Source organism: Hemiscyllium ocellatum, unplaced genomic scaffold, assembly GCF_020745735.1.
Source record: "Hemiscyllium ocellatum isolate sHemOce1 unplaced genomic scaffold, sHemOce1.pat.X.cur. scaffold_1777_pat_ctg1, whole genome shotgun sequence".
Lineage (NCBI taxonomy): Eukaryota > Metazoa > Chordata > Chondrichthyes > Orectolobiformes > Hemiscylliidae > Hemiscyllium > Hemiscyllium ocellatum.
In genome coordinates, this window is record NW_026867876.1 from 1 (window position 1) to 23,260 (window position 23,260).

A 23,260-nucleotide genomic window follows, 5' to 3' on the forward strand; every position below is an offset into this window, starting at 1 on the left:
GGGAGCACAGTATTGACACACCCCATGCTCAATCACCACATCTACTTTAACTTACGTTGCACTGACACAGCGGGGGGGGAGTCAGAGTTATCAGTCCAGGCCTGTGCTGTCCTTAGTGAGCATCAGGACAACGAGGGGAAAGCAGGCCTCCCACGAGAGGGTGTGAATGCTGCCTGGATCTTTCTGTTCTGTGTTCTCCCTCCAACACTGTATTAAGACTCACTACTCTGCAACGCTGTATCTGTGGCATGGCTTGTGCACCAGTGTCTTCAGTCATTTTTAAACTCCTAAAACAGTAGTTTCCCTGTACCTCCTCCCTCCCTCCTTCCGATAGTCCCTCCACATATTGAGACGTACTGCATTCCAGACTACCATCCCTATCGCTGTACTTTTTCTTTCAGTGTCCCACAACATGCCTTATTTTGGTACACTAATCCTCTTTAACTGGATACAGAGTGATACAGCACGGAAACAGAACCTGTGGTCCTACTCCTCAATGCTGCCATGTTACCTAAACTGAATGAGTCTCATTTGCCTGTATTTGCCCTTATCTCTTCAAACCTTCTCCTCTCAATGTACCTCCCAAATATCTGTTCCATGCTGTAATTGTTCTTGTTTCTCCATGTACCTGAGGCAGTCTGTTCCGTCTATGCACCATCCTCTGTGGATAATTTCCCGTCAGCTCCCCCTTCAAATCTTGCTCTCTCACGTCCCATTTATATCCTCGAGTTTTGGACTCACCTACCCTTGCTATTCACCATTCTTAGGGCCAACCCCGAGGTTCATCTGTTCAATGACGGACAAATTTGCCAAATGTCGCTTTTCCACCCTGTCCATCCGGTATGCCACTTCTGAAGAACAATGAAACTTGCACCCCCTGGTCTCTCTCTCTCTCTCTCTCTCTCTCTCTCTCTCTCGCTCTCCTCCTCTCTCTCTCTCTCTTTCTCTCTATTCGACAACCTGGCAGAGCCCTTCCATTAACTGTATTAGTCCTCTATGGTTTGTCTTAACAAAATCCAACACCTGAATTAAACTCCATCTTTCATTGCCTGGTCCACTGCCCAGTGGTCAAGACCCCCCTTGATATCCGTATTTACTGCCCACTACACCATTAATTGATCATCAACAAACTAACGCACAATTCACTTCTATATTTTCAACCAAATCATTTATGTAGATGATGCACATCAGTGGACCCAGCCCTGATCTTTCTCTTCAATAAGGAATAAAAACCATATTCTTGTCATAGAGCCATACAGCATGGAAACTGACCCTTCAGCTGATACCCACCATCATCTTAAAACTCAACTCTTCCCACTGCCTGTTGCTGGCCCATAGCACTCCAACCCTTCCCTATTCACCTGTTTATCCAAATATCTTTAAAGTGTTGTAATTGTACCCACATCAACCCTTTCTCAGGAAGTTCATTTCACACTCAAACCACCCTCGGTGTAGCAAATTGCCCCATATCTTTTTTTTGAACATCTCTCTCCTCTAACCTTAAAAATGTGGCCCCCCTCTTGAGACTCTCCCATCCTGCGGAAAAGGCAGCTACCATTAAATTGATCTATATACCTCATTTTTTTCATAAACCTTTATAGTATCATGTCTCAACCTCCAGGCTCCAGTGAAAAAAGACTCAGCCTATCCAGCCATTTTTCAGAACCCAAGCCTTCCATACCCAGCAATATCCTGGTAAATCTCTTCTGAATCCCCTGCAGCTTAATAAGATCCTCCTATAACTGGGTGACCAGACTGCACAGAGTATTGCAGAACAGGCCTCGTAAATGTCTGTGCAATCTCAATGCCGCTCATACCGCTCATGTTCATATAAGCCTCTGTAAGTCATCAGAGTCTTCAGTTCTCCATTCTCCAGTGACAGTAACCCATCTTATTCAGCAACAACTACCCGGGCAATATCTTGTAAAAGCTTTTCTGAGCCCTTTCAAGTTTCACAACATCCTTCCTGTACAGGGAGACTGGAATTGCAGAGGACTCCGAATGTGGTCTCATGTATTACTCTTGTTCCCTGAGTTCCCACAGTCTTTGTCCTCAGTAAGTTCTGGAGTGAAAAAAATGTTTTAGGATCTTAGCAAAAATCCGCAGTCCCACACATCGATGGCCTCATTGATCTTTAATGGATACTATTTTGTCCTGAGTTCCTTATGCACTCCTAATATACTGATACAATCACTTTTGGATTCCCCTTCCTTCTCTGCTGAGGCTATTTCATTGAGCCTTTCTCCATTCTCTGTTTTCTAATCAAAGTGTATTCCTACAGCCCCTGTATATCCTCAGGGATTCCCTTGATCCAGCTGGCTATACCTGACATGTGCCCCCTTTTCCTTGACCAGACCCTCAATAGACAGCCATGTTTCCGAATGCTGTCAGCATTGAGCTGCACACACACAGGAACATGCTGACGCTAGTCGATCAGTTTATCTCACTTTTAATTATTCTCACTTGCCAAACTTCCCTTTCCCTGTAAATAATTCCCTTCCCCAATCCTCATTTTGAAAGTTCCTGGCTAATACGATCAAGATTGGTCAGGCTCCATTTTATAACTTGCACTTGTGGACCAGGCCTGTCCTTTTCCAAAGCTGTTTTCAAACTACGAGAACTGTGGTTACTTTGGCAAAATGCTTTCCCACTCACATCTCAGTCCCCTTCCCTACCTTGATTCCCAAGGGGGGTCAGGTTTTGCCCCTTTCTCTTTTCAGGCCATTTACATATTGATTGGGAGATCCTGGAACACAATTACCAAATGCCTCCCTTGCAAACTCTGAACACTGGCAGTCCCAATCTAGGTTTGGAAAGTTCAAAAACCCTACCATAACAGCCCCATTATTATGGTTGATATTTAAGATGTCCCGATACATTTGTTCATCAGTCTGCCACGGATTATTCGGGTCAGCAGTCAGATCGTATCAACGTGATGACCCATTCTTATTTCTCAGTTCTAACTTAGCTTCACTGGGCGATCCCACAGGAATATCCTCTCTAAGTCCTGCTGGGATGATTCATGCAATCAAAACCCACCACCACACGTCCTCTCCTGCCTCCCCTTCCTGGAGCATCTCTACCTTGAAACAATGAACTGCCAGTCCTGCCCCTCCCTCAGCTGTGTTTCTGTAAAAACTATAATATCCCAGTCCCATGTTCCAATCCCTGCCTTGAGTTCATCTTCCTTAGCTGTCAGGCCCCTTGTATTGAAATAAATGCAGTTTAATCATCTTTTCCCCCATTGCCTGCTATGTTCTTGCCTGCCTTGTCTGCTGAAATTGCTGTCTTTAACACGTGTACCAGTCTCAATCTTCTTTCTGGCCTTACGTTTATTTAAGGTCCAACACCCTGCCAGACTAGGTTATGTCCTCTCAAGCATCTCTAGCAATTCACCCCAGCAGGATGTGGGTCCCTCTCCCGCTCCCAGTTGAGGTGCCTTTCCCACCCTGTCTCCCTGTGCTGACACCTTCAGGGATCTATGAACTTGTCCACCAAGGTCCCTGTATTCCTCAGTACTCCGCAAAGTCCTACCATTCATTATGTCTGTCCTTCGCTTATCGTACCTCCCACAGAGTATTACCTCACTTCAATCAGAACTGAACTCTGCTTAGATTTTTATCTGATCGACATCGAACAGCAGACGGAGACCATCCCCCTCACTGTGGATAACACCCTCACCTTTCATATCATCTGCAAACCTACTAATGATACTTCTGCTTTCACATCCGAGTCATTAATGGTCAATGGTTCCTGCACAGATCCCTGTGTACACCCGTTGGTGAAAGTATTCTACCCACCAGTTTTGCATCCAATTTTGCCAACCTGCCTTGGAACCCAGTCCTTTTGGACCAACCTTCCATTTTGCATCTTATCAAAGGACTTATTCAAGTCCGTGTAACCCACATCATCTGCACTGCCTTCATCAATATACTTCAGCACCATTTCAAAAACCTGAACTGAATTCCTCAGACAGTACCTTCCTCTGCCAAATCTGTGATGACTAAACCAAGTTGATCCTTATCTTTGCAAGTGTGGATTCATCCTCATAATTCATTCCAATAATTTCCCTCCCCCTGCTGTCAGACTATCTGCTCTGTAATTACCTGGCCTGTCCCTGCTGTCCTTTTTGAACAAAGGGACCACATTAGCGATCCGCCAGTCATTCAACACTTCACCTGAGTCCAGCAAAGTATATATATCCACCAACAATCTCTGGGTAATTAGCATGGGGTCAAAGAATGCTGGTCCAGGCAGTAACACCCACATCCCATGAATGAATAAATAAAAAATAAATATGTCCCTCCCTACCTCTGCAAACCACTCCAGCTGCAGTAATTCGTACTGGCTTTGTAACACCCGTTCAGGCCCTGACCACTCTCTGTAACTCTCTCACTACCTCCAGCATCTTCATCTCTCCCTGTTCCTAACGTATCAATAAACCTTGACAATGTTTCCTCTTCGCATTGCCCTCCTCCCTGCTAGCAGACCCATTGCAATCCCTTTAAAACTTACTCTAAAACTCTCACTTGAGGATTTTAAGTATTTTGTGGTGATCTTCTCAGCTTCCTAATCTAATTGATCCATTTTGTCCTGAGTGAGGGACTGATGGGGATTTCTTGCTGAGTTTTTGTCTGTTTCAATGGAATGTCCTTTTGTTGAGTGTTTTACACTGTTCATTCAAATGTTTTCCACAGTTCATTTCCAGACACCCATATTTCAGTCTGTGTAGCCTATTTACCTTGGTCAGTTTTCCTCTCAAACCCATGTAATTGGCTATTTTTGTTTCTATTTGTAGCTTGTCCTTTCTGTGATTTACTTGAAAACTTTATTTTTCTTTAAACTGCACTTTATCACAATTTTCCTGAGGATCTCTCCAGAATGACATAACTCATTCACTAAGTTTTCTCACACAACAGTCGCTCTGAGACAGTTACGTCCCTCGCCGGTTGCACAATGTGTTATTCTAAGAAATACTGAAAAAAAATTCTCTGAACTCCTCTTCCAATATCACTGTTGTCAGTGTGACTGTCCCAGACTTTGCGAATATTGAAATTTCAATAAATGTTCACCATTCCTTTATTAAAAATTCCAATGAGTTCCTGTGTAATGCAGTGATGAGCAAGGGAATGCTGTTCAGTGGTCTAAAAACTGTTCTGCTGCTTGTGTCCTTGGCAAGGAATAGCCAGAGGTTACATTCAGACTGACTCTACTTCATGATCTGAGACCAAATGCTTTCTCTGTAATGCCCGTCTTCCCATTATTGTTAGTGTTACCCATTTTGCCTGAGTTTGCACAATGTTGCGAAACATTGAATATTTATGTCCACCTTTTGTTCGCCCTGTAACCACATCTCTCTGGTGTCAAAATCTCTTTTATCTCTGTGCCACAAATCCATCTACCTTGTTGCAGAGACTTTGTCCATTAATAAAAAACATAACTTACTCTTTCCCCCACAATTTCCTGTCACAAATGGTTTTGCTGATCTACAGTTTTAGTTAAAATTTGGCCCATCCTGTTCCTTTCTGTTGTCTTCGGTCACATTTTCTGTTGCTTCACCTTTTCTATTTGGATTTGGAAAGCTTCTTTCACCTGAAGCCTGTCCCAGCATCCTCTTTGTCAGTTTAAAGCCCTGTCCATAATCCTACCAATGTGATTGGCCAGGACATTGTTCCACTGGAACTGTGCTGGGACCAATCTGAATGGATTTTTTAAAATCAGGTCTGGGATGTGGGTGTCTCTGGCTGACCAGCCTTTATTGCCCATCCCTTGCTGCCCTTGAGCTAAGCAGCTGGCTCGCCATTTCACAGGATCATTGAGAGGCAAACACTTTGCTGTGGGTATGTCGTGCAGACCACGTGAAAGTGAACTGTCGTCTTTCTCTGAAGGTCAAGTGTTTGGATTTTTATCAATACTTATTTATGGATTGTTAATTCTAATTTTTAAAACATATATTCATTTAAAATTCCACATGGTTAGAAGTTAGAAAAAAGAAGAGAGGTGGTCACTTTGTTGGGACTGTATTGTAGACTGAGTAGACCCAACAGATACCAGAGGAGCAGCTGTGTTGAGGGATTGCAGATAACTATAGGAATAATAGAGAGTACAGGCTGGAGATTTTAATATTCCCTGTATTGACTGGGCCACCTGGAGTATAAAAGACTCGGACAGATTGCAATTTTTCAAATATGTCCAAGAAAGGTTTCTAAATCAATATGCAGAGGGCCCTACTCTACTCAGGCAGGTGCAACACAGTGCCCACAACTGTCTTTTAACATAGTTATGAAGGAAGATCAGCAGGTCCCCAGATTGATGAGGAAAACTGGAACAGGGCCAGGTTTGGGGCCATTCTGCAGGATCTGGCCAGCGTCAATGCTGTGAATTTAAAATTGCACAATGCCCAGTTATAATCCAACTCGCTTTGGAAGCGCTGGTGATCACTGTAACAGATGAAAGGCTTCAACTAAATTTGTTTGATATTATATTCCATGACCCTGCCATCCTGTTGCTAGAAATTCTGTGCCTTAGGATTGTGCTCCACAACCACCTGATGAAGGGGCAGTGCTCTGAAAGCTAGTGCTTTCAAATAAACCGTTGGACTGGAACCGAGTGTTGGGTGGATTTTTAACTTTGTACATCCCCTGTCCAACACTGGCACCTCCACATTATGATTCTAATCGATTGGGTGAGTCTGTTTGAAGGAAAAGAAACAACTGGCAAATGGGAGGCTTTTCAAAGTGTGATCTGAAAATCCAGGACCAGTCTGCCCCATTGGGGATAAAGGGAAATGCTGGCAGGGTTAGGGATCCTTGGCTGGTGTGGATAATAAGGCTCTGGTCTTGAAATGAAGACTGCATGCATTGGGTTTAAGCTTTCAGTATCTACATAAACTCTTCTATTCTTAAAGACACCACCAATCTGTGGAGACCCTACAAACCTCTCAGTCCCTGTAACACTCCCAATCTGCAGAAGCCATTCCAATGCCTGTGACTCTTTCAATCCAGTTCCTACAAGACCCACTATCTGTGTGAAATCTTTTCATTGCCAGCACCCACCCTGTCAATGTAAGCTGCTCTAGTGTCTCCATCTATCTACTCATTTCCATAATCTTCTTCAGCTCTTACATGTGTAAACGTCTCCCTCCCCTACAACCCTTCCCACTTTGACTAAACTGGAGGAGGTTACTAATGCTCCCTAATCTGTGAAACTGTCTCCAACCAAAATTGCTGTCTTTGTCACTTGGAGAATCTGTCTGATTCCCAACCCTCTTTATCTAAATAACCTGCAGAACCTCAGCCTTCCTGTATCTATAAACATCTTCAGTCACGACTACCCTCCATATGTCTATTTGTTTTTCTAATCTGGACAACCACTTTATCTCTGTACTCAGCTCCATTCACCTGAAAAATTCTTCTGTCTGTGTAAAATACCACTATCCTTATCCCTGTAAACTGCTCCATTCCTCCCAACCTCCCCATCTCCATGAACTCCTGTAGGCCCGACAGCTCTCCACATTTCTGTAACCTCCTGTGGCTCTGTGCCCCCCCTCTCTGTGAAACCACCTCCAGCCCCCACACCCCTCCCAGTCTGGGCCATCTGCTCCAGATCAGACCATTGCTGTCTCTGTTACCTCATACAACCTTAGCAACGCCTCCTATTTGTGTCACTTCATTCAGATCACAACCTCTCCCGCTTCCCGAAACCTCTTGCTGCCATCATAACCCTTGCTATTTAGAACATGGATTAGCACATTCCAGAACAAGCCCTTCCGCCCTCAATATTGTGCTGACCTTTTATCCTACTCTGAAGACGAAACTAACCTGCATACTTACATTTTACTGTCATTGATGTGCCTGTCCAAGAGTTGCTTAGATATCTGGAATGCGTCTGAATCTACCACGGCTGGCAGTCCATTCCACACACCCACCACCACACTTGTCAATAACATACCAGTCCCGTCCATGCCGACAGGATATCCAACCCCATCTAGTCCTACCTGCCAGCACCTGGCCCATATCCCTCTGATATCTAAGCTAAACCTTCCGCCAATTACCTTAAACTTATGTCTCCTTGTGATTGCCATTTCACCATGGGAAATAGTCTCTGGTTATCCACTCCATCTATGCCTCTCATTCCCTTGTACACCTCTATCATGTCACCATTCTTCCTCCTTCGCTCTGATCAGAAAAGCCCCAGCTTCTACAACCTACCTTCTATGGGCATGCTCTCCAGTCCAGGCAGCATCCTGTTCAATCTCCTCTGCACTGTCTTTAAAGCTTCCACATCCTTCCTATAATGAAGCAAACAGAACTGTTCACAATATTCCAAGTGTGGTCTAACTGAGGTTCTGTAGAGCTGCAGCAAAACCTCGCATCTCTAAAACCCAATCCCCCTTCTAATGAAAGCCAATACACCATATGCCTTCTTAACACCCTGTCAACTTGGTGGTAACCTGAGGGACACAGGATCCCTTTGTTCCTGCACGCTGCTAAGAATTCTGCCTTTAACCACATAAAGGCTTTCTGCAGAATCCTCCAATCTCAAACTATGCCTACCTTTGTAAGTTCCTCCAGACCCTACAACACTCATAAACTGTGAAACCTCCTCAAGTCCCTATATTCCTAATGTCTGCAAAATCCTGCCATCCTGATGTCCCTCCATATCTCTGTAACCCCCACCATCCTCCAGTGCCTTCTAGGGAACATTGCAGAGGAAGGAAGAGTTGGAGAGTCTGGGCCATGTTACGAGGTATGAAGGGCTGCAGAACCTGGAGGATGGTACAAATGTAGGAAGGGACTTGGGACCTGCAGGAGGTTGCGCAATTCATAGAACCTGCAGGATGTGACCGAGGATGGCTTGTGGAACCTGGAGGATATTATGATTTGAACCGCAGGTAATTTTTGATTGGACCATTCAGCCGATCTTACAGTCATAGAGATGTACAGCGTGGAAACAGACCCTTCAGTCAAACCCGGCCATGCCGACAGGATATTCCAACCCAATCTAGTCCCACCTGCCAGTACCTGGCCGATGTCCCTCCAAACCCTTTCTATTCATATATCCATCCAAATGCTTCTTAAATGTTGCAATTGTACCATCTGTAAGATTGGCTGAAAGATCCAATCAAAAAATTACCTGTAGTTCAAATTATAACATCCTCCAGGTTCCACAATACATTCACGGTCCCATCCTGCAGATCAGATATCTCAACCCAATATAGTCCCACCTGCCAGCACCCGGCCCATCTCCCTCTAAACCCTTCCTATTCATACATCCATCCAGATGCTTTTTTAACTGTTGCTGTTGTACTAGCCTCCACCACTTCCTCTGGCAGCTCATTCCATACATGTCCTATCCTCTGCGTGATAATGTTGCCCCTTAGTTCTCTTTTATACCTTTCTCCTCTCACCCTAAACCTTGCCCTACAATTCTGGACTCGCACACCCCAGGGGAAAAACTGTCTATTTACCTTATCCATGTCCCTCTTGATTTTATAAACCCCAATAAGGTCACCCCTCAGCTCCGACTCTCCAGGGAAAACAACCATCGCCTGTTCAACTCTCCCTATAGCTCAACCCTGGCAACATCCTTGTAAATCTTTTCTGAACCCTTTCAATTTTCACAACATCCTCCGATAGGAAGTAGAACAGAGTTGCATGCAGTCTTCCAAAAGTGGCCTGACCACTGTCCTGTACAGCCGCAATATGACCCCCCCCAACTCCTGTACTCAATAGTCTGACCAATAATGTATACCAAGCGCCTTCTTCGCTATCCTAACTACCTGTGACTTTGCATAGACAGACAGAGTGGCCTGAGGTCTTCTGAGTAATGTTAGTTCAGTCTAAGCTGGTAGGCGGAGGCAGTGAAGTATTTGCAGTGCTGTCTGATGAATGGTCGAGAAATAATGCACATGTCAAACAGGCTATTGTAAGTGCTTATGGATTGCTTATGAAACGGAAGCCACGACAATTCCCTGTACTGTACCATCGCTAACTGACAAAGCTCCTTCAGACCTATATCCTCCAAATTGTTGAAACATGCTATCACCATGGCAACCCCCCATTATTTCCAAACATTGTTGAGTCTCTAAAACCATCCCTATCAGTTTAATCTACTCCTCTGCATACAACACTCCAGGTCTGTGTAATCTCTTTAAGTCCTTCAGTTCCTATATACCTATGTGTAAGTGTGACTGCTTGGATGATAATACAGGAGTCATGGTTAGCAAGTTTGGGAGTGAGACTGAAATTGGTGATAAAGTGGACAGTGAAGAGGGTTATCGAAGAGTACAAAGGGATCAACAGTACAGCTGGGTCAGTCAGGTTAGAAAGAACAGGTGGAGAAATGCAAGATATTGTATTGTGGTAAAACAGACCAGGCTGGACTGGTAAAGTAAACGTTCGGGCCCTTGTCAATCAGTGACCCAGGGACGCAGATACACAGTCTTTTGAAAGTAGCGTCATGGGTAGACAGGCTGGTGAAGCAGGCGTTTGGGATGGTTACCCTTCATTGGGCAGAGCATTGAGAGTAGGAGTTGGATGTCATGGTGTATCTGTACAGGACATTAGTGAGGTCACTGTATAAGCATTGTTGATTTTCTGGAAAAAATCAACTTGTTCACGTGTGTCCTTCAGGGAGGGACATCTAGCATTCTTACATGGTCTGGCTCACATGTGACTCCAGTCCCGCAGCAATGTGGCTGACTCTGAGCTGCCTCTAGGCAATTAGCAATGGGGTAATGTATGCTGGTCCATCCTCAGGCCGCAAATGAATCAATGAGAATACATATCTCCATCCCTAACTCTGCAAACAGCTCTAGCTGCAGCAATCCGTACTGGCTTTGTAACATTGTTCAGGACTTTGCCTCTCTCTGTTACACCCTCACCACTTCCAGAACCTTCAATTCTCCCTGTTCCTATCATCTGACAATGTTTCCTCTTCCTACTGCACTCCTCCTGCTAGGAGAATCCATAGCGATCTCTTTAACAAATGTGTCCAAGTTTCTAAATGCTGGCTTCTCAGAATTGATCGTTTTTTTTTCATCTCTTAATCAAATCTGTTAAGTCCTGGGCCAAGACCGTCCAAAGTGGGGAAAGAGCATTGGGAAGGTGTTGAGCACCTCGAAACTTGCTGTGGTGAAAATAGGAATCCAGCAGAAAACAGCACAAGGAGAGCGCTGTCACGCCAACGCCCCACCCACCCTCTTCCCATGTCCACCTCATGCCCCATGTGTAATAGTGTGTGTGGAAGGCCACATCGGTTTGTACAGCCAACTCTAGACTTTCCCACCCTCGCCCCGAGATTGGGAGAGAGTCAGCCTCATCTGTGAGCCACCGCCAAAGAGATGATGAGATATGAAGATTGAATCCCCTCACAATTATCCCAGTGCCTTTGTTACAAATTCAAACAATTCCCTGTTAATACAGTGTCTAGTAATGTGATATCACTCAGTATCTCTCCATGTGGTACCCCTCGCTGTGTCGGTCTATTTGCTGCCTCTGGCAGCATTTCTCCCTCTTACAGATGCTCTGAGATGCTGAGTCAACAGAATTGTCCACTCCAGATAGACGCAGCAGCACATACAAGGGATGGAGACTGGGATTCTCGAGATCTCTGCTGGACTCAGTGCCACTCTGCATGAGTTATCCTCATTACATCAGTCTAATTTCCCATTCTGTCTATTTCTGTCTCATGCAGGTAATCAGGATGTTCCTAACTCCTGTCTCATCCATCACCTCATTGAAGCTGGTTGGTCAGCCAGAGAGAGAGAGATGGAGAGGGAGATCTGGAGCCTTCAGTAAATCCTGCAGCCGGTAAGATCACTCACAGTAAACAGCACAAGATGGAGGTGGTAGACTTCTATATTCCGACCTGGAAGACAGGACATAGATACAGAGCTGGGCAAGGAACAGCAACATTCTAGGCTTCATTCCCACCATCTTGTGAGGGTCCTGCTTTCACCTCTGCTGTACTGGTCCTCAATGCGACAGCACAGGGGATAGCAGGCATCAATCCTGGCCCATTCTGTGTTAGTGATCTCTGTAATATCCTCCAGTCCAGATAATCCTTCCTCTGTTTGGAATCTCCACACCATTCTCCCTGTCTCTGTCAGGTTCTTCATCCCTAACATCCTAATTCCTAAACTTCTGCAGTAGATACTCAATTCCTTCATCCCTGTAAACCCTGACTGTCCTGTCTATCCCTGTAAGCTCCTCCCACCAACACCACCCTCCATGTCAATGTATTTATCTTTAACCTCTCCAACGGTCCCTACCTATGTAATCTTCTCCAGCTCCTACAACCCTTCCTTAGCTGTGAAAAAATTGTAATCTCCTTGTCCTTCTCTAATTCTTTGATCTTTATCTTGTTAAATTACACCCTCATTCCCGACACCATACCCCTCGCGACCACAGGAACCTCCTTCAGTTTGTACAACCCTCCCTATTTGTGTAACTGTCTCCACCCCAGTAACCTGGCATTCTCCATTGCCTTCCCATCTCTGTAGCCTCCAGAGCCTAGAAGCCACCTTATATTTATAAACGTCTTCAGTCACGACAACCTTCCATATCTCTGTTAGTATACACAATACTCTCCTAGATGAAACAGCCCCCTGTCTGTGCCTCTCAGTCTGCCTACCTCTTCCTTTCTCCATCTCTATACCTATCTCCAGAATCTAATCCAGCTCCCTCTATCTCTGTAAATTCCTCCAATCCCCAAACCCCTTTGTCCCACTGACATTCTTGACCAGATGTAACTCTGTTTAACTCTAACATCCTTGAGTCCCTGTAAGCCTCCCTGTCTCTGTAACCTCTACCCATCTGTTCAACCCCCCACTACTGAGGAATGACTCCCTGCATTCACCATAAGGCAGATGGGATGACAGTGAACAGATATGATGGAACTGTCATTCCGGAGATTTAGCTGCAGAATGACCATCGCTGGGAGTGAATACTGAAGGGTTGTTGGGATAGAGTCATGGAGTCAGAGATGTACTACAACATGGAAACCAGCCCTTCGGTCCAACCCATCCATGCTGTGCAGATATCCCAACCCAATCTAGTCCCAATAGGCAGATTCAGCAAAAAGCCAACAAGTTGTGAAGGAAGGATGAGGTTAATGCATTAATGAGACAGTCATGTGGATCTGAATAACAAAAGTGGAGCTGAGAATAAGCAAGCAGCAGCAACCGTTAGCAGGAATTCTTTTGTAGGCACCAACCAGTGATGGGAATGTCAATACGGTTACAGTCAGGACACTGAATGTACTTGTAGCAAGAACAGTACAGTACCTGTGTGTGACAGTGGTGTGATCTCCATGCCGACTGATACAGCAGTGAGTATCAGTGCTGTAACGGATAGAATCCTGGATTGTATGTGAGATGGTTTTCTATAACATCATATCATATTTGTAGATCAAGTGCTGTGTACGAATAAATATCCAATAATCCCATTATAAAGGAGTTTTGTGAGCAGAAACCCATAATATTATGCAGGGCATATTGAGTTTGTGCTCAGACCATGAGATGTAGGAGGGGAATGAGGCCATTTGGCCCATTGAGTATACTGTGCCCTTCAGTCAGATCATGGCTGATCTGATACTGTTCAACTCTACTTTCCTGCCTTTTCCACAAAACCCTTGTTTCCCTGATTCAGTAACATCTGCAGGAGGTTACAGAACAGTTGGAGAGATAGACAGAAATGGCAAATTGGGTTTAGTCTGGACAAGTGTGAGATGATGTCAAATTCAGGAATAAAGTTCTCATCCTGAGGGATATTGATATCCAGAAGGATCTTGGTGCAAGTCAGTAACCCCTGAAAATGGCAACAGAAGTGTTTCAGATGGGAAACAAAGCAAATGGAGCACTGACCTTCATCGGTCACAACGTTGGGTAAAGTGGTTTGCATCTGATGCTGTAATTGTATAAAACGTTTGTTTGGCCACATTTGGAGAACTGTGTGCAGTTCTCATCTCCACACAATAGGGAGGATGGGGAGGCTTTGGAGAGGGTGCAAAAGGGGTTTATCAGCACGTTGCCTGTGTTAGGGTTTTTAAGTGTGTGTTAGGTGTTAAGAGGAAATTTAACAAAGTTGAATTGCTTTGTGAGGGTATCAGAGGCTGACAGGTGTCCAGGTACAGGGATATAACATTAGGACAGGGATAGATAATGTAGATAGTCAGCATCTCTTTTCCAATGTGAAAGTTTCAAATACTAGAGTGTAGAGGTTTAAGGTGAGAAAGAGAAAATTTAAACGAGATGTGTGAGGCAAGTTTTTTTTTGCAGAGAGTGGAAGTTGCCAAGCGAGGTCATAGAAAGAGAAATGTGAGTAAAGTTTTGAAGTGGGATTTCAACAGAAACATGAACGGGAAGAGCATAGAGGGATATGGACCACGTGCAGGCAGATTGTATGAGTTAGAATAGCATCATGGACAGCATAGACATGGTGGGCCGAAGGGCCTGTTGCTGTGCTGTGCTGTTCAGTTTTCTAACTTCCCAGCATCCGCCCGATCAGAGCCCCTCAGAATGGATGGTTCATTCCATTTCTCTCTCATTATCTAAACTTCAATGGGTTCAACCTCAACCTACTCCACCTCTTTTCATTGGAAAATCCCTCCATTCCCAGGATCAGCCGAGTGAGCCTTCTCTGACCTGCCTCCAATGTGACAATATCTTTCCTTCAGGCACTCTCACTGTTCATAATATTGAACCTTGCATCGTTTTAGCAAAACCTCCCTTTTTTAGACTCCATTCCCTCTGTAATAAATGCCAGCATTTGATTTGCCTTCTCTATTCCCTGCTGACCCTGTGAGCTACCTTTTTCAGATTGATACACAAGAACTCCCACAACCCTTTCTGCTGCCCGTCTGAAACCAAATAGAGTTACCCTGTCAGTAAGTCGGGACCATACTGACATTGTTAGAAAGGATATGTCAATATACAATAACTGGCCACTTAGAAACACATTTGATAAAAGAGAATTTGTTTCTGAGCCTGTTGGATTTAATTTGTTGGTGTGAATATAAATGGCAGAATTGTAAGGGTGTGAGAGGGGATATCATGTATTTGAATTATGAGAAGCCTTTGTGCAAGTTTCAGTCAGGGCTAAAGAGTAACTTAGTAGAGAATAGGGTCCCTTAAAGATCAATAAGGTCACCCCTGTGTGGAACCAGAGGAGATGGGTGAGATATTAGACAAAATAGCCTTGTCAGTATTTACTGTGGAGAAAGACATGGAAGCTCGGGAACTTGGAGAAATAAATAGCGATGTCTTGGAAAGAATCCTCACCAGAGAAGAGAAAGTGCTGGAATCTTAAAACAAATAAAGGTAGATCAATCCTCAGTAGCTCATTGGGTCGATACTAGAATATTGTGGGAAGCTAGGGAAGAGATTGCAGTGTCCTTAACAGAGATATTTATATTATCAACAGACACAGTGAGGTGTTGGAAGACTGGAGGGCGGCTAATGCTGTTCCATCACTTAAGGGCTGCAGGGAAAAGCCAGGAAATTACAGCCCTGTGAGCCCAGTGATGGGGAAGTTGTTGGAGGAGATTCTGAGAGAAAGGAGCTCCTTACATTTACAAAGGCAAAAGCTGATTTGAGATGGTCATCATGGCTTTGTGAGTGGAAAACCACGTTTCTCAAACCGGATTGACTCTTCGAGGAGGTGGCCAAGAGATAGATGAAGGCAGAGCAGTCAACGTTGTCCACGTGGACTTCAGCATCTAGTCAAGCGGAAGAAAGAAGCTAACTTGAGGTTGAGGAAGCAAGGATCAGACAGGACTCCAGAGAGTTACATTGGGTGGCGCGGTGTCTCAGTGGTTAGCTCTGCTACGTCAAAGCACTACAGGCTCCATTTCGATGAGAGCCTCAGGCGACTGTCTGTGGGGAGTTTGCACATTCTAGCCATGTCTGCGTGGGTTTCCTCCAGGTGCTCCAGTTTCCACCCACCATCCAAAGATGTGCAGATTAGGTGACTCAGCCATGCTAAATTACCCATAGTGTTCAGGGATGGGTAGTTTGGTGCATTAGTCAGGGCAAATGGAGAGTAACAGGGTGGGGGAATGGGGCTGGGTTGGATACTGTTTGGAGGGTTAATATGGAGGTGTTGGGCCAAATGGCCTGTTTCCATACTGTAGAGATTCCCTGAAGGTACCAGGAAGGAACCAAGGAATGGACTTAGGGCAACTAGAAGGCAGCATGAAAAAGCTTTCTTGGGAAGGCTTAAGGAAAACTGTGAGGCATTCTCCACTTCTGTGAGGAACAAGAGGATGGTCAGAGTGAGAATAAGGCCACTCTGGGATAGTGGAAGGAACTTGTCTCTGGAGTCACAGGAGGTAGGGGAGGTCTTTTAATGAATACTATGCCTCAGTGTTCACTGCTGAGAAGGGTCTTGTTGTTTGTGAGGACAGTGTGAAACAGGCTGATGGGTGGATGTCAAGGAGGAGGATGTGCTGAGAATTTTGTAAAAGATAAGGATAGATAAGTCGCCGAACCAGACTGGATGCGTCCAAAGTAACTGCACGAAGGGAGGGAATGGATTGCTGCGCACCTGGTGATGACCTTTGCACCCTCACTGTCCACTGGAGTCGGACCAGTTGATTGGAGGCAGGATAATATTATTCCCTTGTTCACGAAAGGGAATAGGAATAATCCTGGGAATTGCACACCTGTCAGTCTTATGTCTGTGGTGTGCAGATTATTGGAGAGGATTCTGAGAGAGAGGATTTATTTTTCCTTGGGAAACCATAGTTTGATTAGAGATAGTCAGCATGTTTGTATAAGGGCCAGGTCATGCCTTAAAAGTCTTATTGAATCTTTTAAGAATGTGACAAAACACCTTTATGGCTTATTCAGGAAATACAGAGGCATGGGATACAGGGAAACCTGTCTGTCTGGATACAGGATTACTGGCCCACAGAAGACAGAGGGTGATGATAGCTGGAAATAATTCATCCTGGAACTCAGTGACCAGTGGTTTTCTGTAGGGTGTGATTACAGCTCTTGTGCTCTTTGTGATTTTATGAATAAGTTGGATGTGTGAGTGGAAGGGTCGGTTAGTAGACTTGCCAATGACACGAAGGTTGGTGGCGTGGCTGACAGTGTGGAGGTCTGTTCTAGATTGCAACGGGACATTGACAGGATGCAGAGCTGGGCTGAGAAATGGCAGATGGAGGTCAATCTGGAAAAGTGTGAAGTCATTCATTTTGAAGATTGAATTTGAATGCAGAATACAGGGTGAAAGGCAGGATCTTTGGCAGTGTGGAGGAACAGAGGGATCTTGGGGTCCAAGTCCATAGATCCCTCAAAGTAGCCACCCATGCTGATAAGTTTGTTAAGAAGGGATATATTTTGTGGGATTTCATTAGTTTGGGGATTGAGTTTTAAAGCGGTGAGGTTATGCTGCAGCTCTCTACAGCCCTGGTTAGACCCCACTTGTAATATTGTGTTCAGTTCTGGTCCATTCATTACAGGAAGGATGTGGAAACTTGAGAGAGGGTAAAGAGGAGATTTACCAGGATGCTGTCTGTACTGGAGGGCATGTCTTATGAAGAAAGGTTGAGGGAGCTACGGCTTTTCTCATTGGAGTGAAGAAGGGTGTGGTGTGATTTGGCAGAGGTGAACAAGGTGATGAGAGGCATTCATAGAGTGAATAATAAGAGATATTTTCTACGCTCATATAAATAGCTATTACAAGGGGTTATAATTTTCGGCTGATTAGCGGATGGTTAAGGGGAGATTTCAGAGGTAGGTTCGTAACGTACAGAGTGGTGGCTGAGTGGAATGCACTGTCAGCGGTGGCAGTAAAATTAGATGCATTAGGGACATTTAATATACTTCTGGATAGGCACATAGATGATAATAAAATGAAGGGTATGGAAGGTAGAGTCATAGAGATGTACAGCACGGAAAAAGACCCGGCGGTCCAACCCGTCCATGCCGACCAGATATCCCAACACAATATTGTCCCACCTGCCAGCACCCGGTCCCTATCCCATCAAAGCCTTCCTATTCATATACCCAACCAAATGCCTCTTAAATGTTACAATTGTATCAGCCTCCACCCTTCATCTGACAGCTCATTCCATACACGTACCACCCTCTGCGTGAAAAAGTTGCCCCTTAGGTCTCTTTTATATCTTTCCCCTCTCACCCTAAACCTATGCCCTCTAATTCTGGACTCCCCAAACCCAGGGAAAATACTTTGTCTATTTACCCTATCCATGCACCTCATAATTTTGTAAACCTCTTTAAGGTCACCCCTCAGCCTCCCGACGCTCCAAGGAAATCACCCCAGCCTGTTCAGCCTCTCACTAGAGCTCAAATCCGCCAACCCTGGCATCATCCTTGTAAATCTTTTCTGAACCCTTTCAAGTTTCCCAATATCTTTCCGATAGTAAGGAGACCAAAATTGCACGCAGTATTCCAACAGTGGTCTAAACAATGTGCTGTACAGTCGCAACATAACCTCCCAACTTCTGTACTCAATACTCTGACCAATAAAGGAATGCATACCAAACGCCTTCTTCACTATCCTATCTACCTGGGTCTCCATTTTCAAGGAGCTATGAACCTGTACCCCAAGCAACACTCCCAAGGACCTGACCATTTCATGTATCAGTCCTATTAAGATTTCCTTTCCCAAAATGCAGCACGTTGCATTTACCTGAATTAAAGTCGATCTGCCACGTTTATTTTTATCTTACGGTCAGATAAAAGATTGGCATGTCATCATGGCCGAAGGGTCTTGTTCTGTACTTTTCTGTGTTCTACGTGTCATATGGTAAACTGGGTAATAAACTCAGATCAGCGTAAAATGATATGGCATTCAGGAGGAGCTAGTGAACTGGACAAAATGATGGTCTTGATGGTAGGAGACAGAGGGTGATGGGAGACATGCTGTTTTTCTGACTGGAGGCATGTGACCAGCGGTGGAGTGGGTCCCCTGTTGTTTGTCATTTGGTTAAATGGTTTGGATGGGAACATTGGTTTCCTGTTAAGTAAGTTTTTTGGGTGATACTGACATTGGTGGTAAAGTGGACAGTGAAGAAGGTTATCTATGATCCAGCAGGATGGACAGTACTGCTGGGAGAGTGGGCTGAAGAATAGCAGATGGAGTTCAATTAGGTAAATGTGAAGTGTTCCATTTTGGTGAAACAAACCAGGGTGGGACTTGTACAATTAATGTTCGGGCCCTGGGTAGTGTTGTCCGTCAGAGACCAAGGGATGCAGGTACACAATTCTTTGAAAGTGGTGTCACAGGTAGGCAGGCTGGTGAAGCAGGCGTTTGGGATGGTTACCTCATTGGGCAGAGCATTAAGAGAAAGGGTTGGGACGTCATGTTGTATCTGTACAAGACATTGGTCAGGCCACTATAAAAGCATTGTTGATCAGTGGGAATAACACATCAGGTTCACTGATCTTTTGTGTATAACATCTGACATCTTAACCTGGTCTGGCTAACATGTGACCCCAGACCCCCTGCAATATGGCTGACTCTGACCTGTCCTCTGGGTAATTAGCAGTGACACACTCATCCCATGAATGAATAAATAAAAATACCTATGTCCCTCCCTACCTCTGCAAACCCCCCCAGCTGCAGCAATTCAGACTGACTTCGTAACACCCTGACCACTCTCTGTAACACTCTCACCACCTCTGGCACCTTCACTTCTCCTGTTCCTTTTGTGACATTATACCCTGACAGTGATTCCCCTTCCCACTGCTGCCCTCCTGCTAGCAGACCCTTTGCAATCCCTTTAAAACTTATTCCTATAACACAATCTCCCTTCACGATTTTAAGTAATTTTTGGTGATCTTCTAAGCCTCATAATCTAATATGATACATTTTGTCCTGAGTGAGGGGCCTTGCTGAGGTTTTGTCTGTTTCAATGGAATCTTATTTTGTTGAGTGATTTACACTGTTCCTTCAAATATTTTCCACTGTTCATTTACAGACCCATATTTCAGTCTGTTTAGCCTGTTTACCTTGGTCAGTTCTCATCTCAAACCCAAGTAATTGGCTGTTTTTGTTTCTAGTTGTACCTTGTCCTTTCTGTGATTCACTTTAAAACTTTATATTTATTTAAACTGCATTTTATCACAATTTCCCTGAGGATCTCTGCAGGTGACATTCCTCATTCAGTAAGTTTGATCACACAACGGTCGCACTGAGATAGTTACATCCCTAACCAATTGCACAATTTGTTATTCAAAGAAACACTGAAAAAAATTCTCTGAACTCCTCTTCCAATATCCCTGTTGTCAGTGTGACTGTCCCAGATTATGTGAATATTGAAGTTTCCCAAAATTATCACAATGTGTTTGTTAAAAAAATTCCAGTGAGTTCCTGTGTAACGCAGTGATGAGCAATGGAATGCTGTTCGGTAGCTAAAACTGTTCTTCTGCTTGTGTCCTTGGCAAGTAGTAGCCAGAATTTACATTCAGACTGACTCCACTTCATGATCTGAGACCAAATGCTTTCTCTGTAATGCCTTTCTTACCCATTATTGTTTGCGTTACCCATTTTGCCTGAATTTCCGCAAGGTTGTGATCCATTGACTATTTCTGTCCACCTTTTGTTCACCCTGTAACCACATCTCTCTGGTGTCTAAACCTCTTTTATCTCGGTGTCACAAATCAATCTACCTTATTGAAGAGACATTCAAAAAACATAATTTACTCTTTCCCATAATTTCCTGTCACAAACCGATTCCCTGATGTACAGTTTTAGTTAAGCTCTGTCCCATCCTGTTCCTTTCTGCTTGTCTTCTGCCACATTCCCATACTGCTCCCATTCTTCACCTTTTCCCTTTGGATTTGGAAAGCTCCTTTCACTGGCATCCTCTCTGTCAGTTGAAAGCCCCATCCATAAACTTACCGATATGATTGGCCCGGACCCTGGCCCCAGCGCAGCTCCAGGGGGACCATCCTCATGGATTATTTATTAAATCAGGTATGGGATGTGGGTGTCTCTAGCTGACCAGCCTTTCTTGCCCAGCCCGAGCTGCCCTTGAGCTGAGTAACTTGCTCGGCCATTTCAGAGGGTAATTGAGAGGCAAACACTTTGCTGTGGGGATGTCGTGCAGACCACGTGAGGATGAGCAGATGTCCTTATCTAAAGGACAAGGGTTTGGGGTTTTTGAACATCTGCAATGGTTTCATATTTATTTATGGATTGTTAATTACTATTTTTAAAATTATTTATGGTGAGATTAAAACCCACTTCCCCTGAACATTAGCTGAAGTTTTGGATAAATTCTCTCGCAGTAATACCACTCGGTCATCAATTCGCCTGCTCAGTGGTTGCTCATCCCTGAGCACTGATACCAGGGCATCATGAAGCTAAACCCATTCTTCCAACATGACTGTGTGATCCTGAGGTCTTCCAGCACTCTGGTGATATCATTCAGTCTCTCTCCCTTTGGTATCCCTCACTGTGTGGGTCTAATTGCAGCCTCTGTCAGAGCCTCCCGCTCTTGCAGTTACTCCAGATCCTGAGCAAACAGAATTCTCCACTCCAGAGAGATGCAACAGCGCAGACCAGGGATGGAGTGGGATTTTCCAGATCTCTGTGGGGTTCATTTCCATTCTCCATGTGTAAACCTCACTGCATCAGTCTAATTCCCCATTCTGTCTATTTTTCTGTCTCCTGTAGGTCCTCAGGAAAGTGCTGACTCCATAGACTTCCCAATTGCTGGGTGTCTCGTCCAACACCTCATTGAAGTTGATTGGTCAGCCAGAGAGACAAAAGGCAGAGAGATCTGGAGCCTTCAATAAATCCTGCAGTGAGGTAAGTTCACTCACAGTGTACACAGCAGGGAGCAATGGGAGGGCTCCAAACATCATCTAACATGACATGACATAGATACAGTGCTGGAGGGTAAGTACAGTACAGTACAGAAACACCCCTGGCTGAATCACCACGTCTACATTAACTTACGTTGCACTGAGACAGCATGGGGAGTTCATAGTTATCAGTCCAGGCCGGTGCTGTCTTAGTGAGCATCAGGGCAACAGAGCGGAAAGCAGGCCTCCGACGAGATGTGGTGAATGCTGCCTGGGATCTTTCTGTTCTGTGTTCTCCCTCCAACACTGTACTAAGACTCACTACTCTGCAACACTCTATGTGTGGCATGGCTTGTGCACCGGTGTCTTCAGTCATTTTTAACTCCTATAACAGTTCCTGTCCCTGTAACTCCTCCCTTCCTGATAGACCCTCCACATATTTGAAACGTACTGCATTTTAGACTACCATCCCTTTCACTATAACTTGCTTCAGTGTCCACAACATGCTTTACTTCCGTACACTAATCCTCTTTACCTGGATACAGAGTGATACAGCACGGAAACAGAACCTGTGGTCCAACTCGTCAATGCTGCCCATGTTTCCTATACTGAATGAGTCTCATTTGCCTGCGTTTGGCCCTTAGCTCTTCAAACCTTCCCCTCTCCATGTTCCTGCCCAAAGGTCTTTTCCATGTTGTCATTGTTCTTGTTTCTCCCATGTGCCCCCTGGCACAAGGTTCTGTCTGTGCACCATCCTCTGTGGATAATGTTGCCCCTCAGCTCCCTCTTCAAATCTTTGCTCTCTCACCTCCAGTTTGTACCCTCAAGTTTTGGACTCCCTTACCCTTGGCTATTCACCATTCTTAGGCCCAATCCTTGTGACACTCCACCAGTCACTGTCCTCCAGTCTGATAAGCAACCCTCACCACTACCCTCTGTCTTCTACCTTTGAGCCAGTTCTGCATCTAAATAGCTACTTCTCCCTGTATTCCATGAGATCTAACCTTGCTAACCAGTCTCCCATAGGGAACCTTGTCGAACGCCTTACTGAAGTCCATATAGATCACATCTACCGCTCAGCCCTCATCAATCCTTATTGTTATTTATTCAAAAAACTCAGTCAAGTTTGTAAGGCATGATCTCCCACGCACAAAGCCATGTTGACTATCCCGATTCAGTCCTTGCCTTTCCAACTACATGTACATCCTGTCCCTCAGGATTCCCTCCAGCAACTTGCCCACCACCGAGGTCAGGCTCACTGGTCTATAATTCCCGGCTTGTCCTTACCACTCTTCTTAAACAATGGCACCGCATTAACCAACCTCCAGTCTTCTGCCACCTCACCTGTGACTATTGATTATACAAATATCTCAGCAAGAGGCTCAGTAATCACTTCTCTCGCTTCCCACAGAGTTCGAGGGTACACCTGATCAGGTCCTGGGAATTTACCCACCTTTATGCATTTCAAGCCATCAA

At 44.8% G+C, this 23,260-nt stretch overlaps 1 long non-coding RNA gene across 1 annotated transcript in view; it reads left to right on the top strand.

Moving 5' to 3' along the window:
• The first annotated feature begins 11,705 nt into the window (after positions 1 to 11,705).
• The window catches only part of LOC132810562 (uncharacterized), a 37,235-nt gene continuing 25,680 nt past the window's right edge, over positions 11,706 to 23,260 (top strand). The window contains exons 1-2 of the long non-coding RNA XR_009642927.1: positions 11,706 to 11,813; positions 21,654 to 21,788. This is a non-coding gene — a long non-coding RNA (uncharacterized LOC132810562). The remainder of the gene's footprint in view (positions 11,814 to 21,653; positions 21,789 to 23,260) is intronic.